The sequence below is a fragment of the Sinocyclocheilus grahami genome, unplaced genomic scaffold, assembly GCF_001515645.1.
Source record: "Sinocyclocheilus grahami isolate Dianchi unplaced genomic scaffold, SAMN03320097.WGS_v1.1 scaffold40.1, whole genome shotgun sequence".
Classification (NCBI taxonomy): Eukaryota; Metazoa; Chordata; class Actinopteri; order Cypriniformes; family Cyprinidae; genus Sinocyclocheilus; species Sinocyclocheilus grahami.
The window spans coordinates 1,461,078-1,461,807 of NW_015505219.1; the positions used below are offsets into that span (position 1 = coordinate 1,461,078).

A 730-nucleotide genomic window follows, 5' to 3' on the forward strand; every position below is an offset into this window, starting at 1 on the left:
CAAGGGCAGCGCTTGGAGGTTCACCACCTGATCCCTGAAGGGAGTAGCGGGAACCTTGGGCACATAGCCGGGCCGGGGCCTCAGGGTTACCTGGGAATCAGCCGGCCTGAACTCTAGGCATGAATCGTTGACCGAAAATGCGTGCAGGTCCCCTACCCTCTTGATGGAGGCCAATGCCTCCATCAAGAGGGTAGGGGGCCAAAGTCTTCATCGAAAGGAACTTCAGCTCAACCGTCTGCAAAGGCTCAAATGGGCCCTGTTATAGTGCCGTGAGCACTAGAGTCAGGTCCCAAGAGGGTCTAGAGGGGGGCCGTGGAGGGTTTAACCTTCTCGCCCCCTTAAGGAACCTGACGACCAGGTCATGCTTCCCCAGCGACCTCCCTTCTACGGGGTTCTGACTCCAGAGGAGAAGGTGGCGGGCGAGTTGCGACAAGCGACGGGAGCGCAGACCACCTTGTCGGTTGATGTACGCAACGGTCGCTGACCCAGAGGGCAGCAACGCTGACGGATCTTCATCCCCGGAGAGAAAACAGGTGGTACCCCCCGGGAGGGTCCAGCCTGCTCTTTTGAGAGCTCCGCTGGTTTCGGAGTGCCGGCTGGCTGGGGCATCCCCAGAGGGGAATTCCTCACCGTGACCGTAAGACCAGTCCGCCCACTGCCAGAAGAAGGGCGCCCCCGGCTGCCGCCAGAGGGAACCCCAGATCTAGGCAGTGGCATGGGCACTCCGCCC

At 61.4% G+C, this 730-nt stretch overlaps 1 protein-coding gene across 1 annotated transcript in view; it reads right to left on the minus strand.

The window, feature by feature from the left end:
- LOC107582064 (cingulin-like) overlaps positions 1-730 on the minus strand; it is a 34,857-nt gene that overhangs the window by 17,872 nt on the left and 16,255 nt on the right. The window lies entirely within an intron of this gene.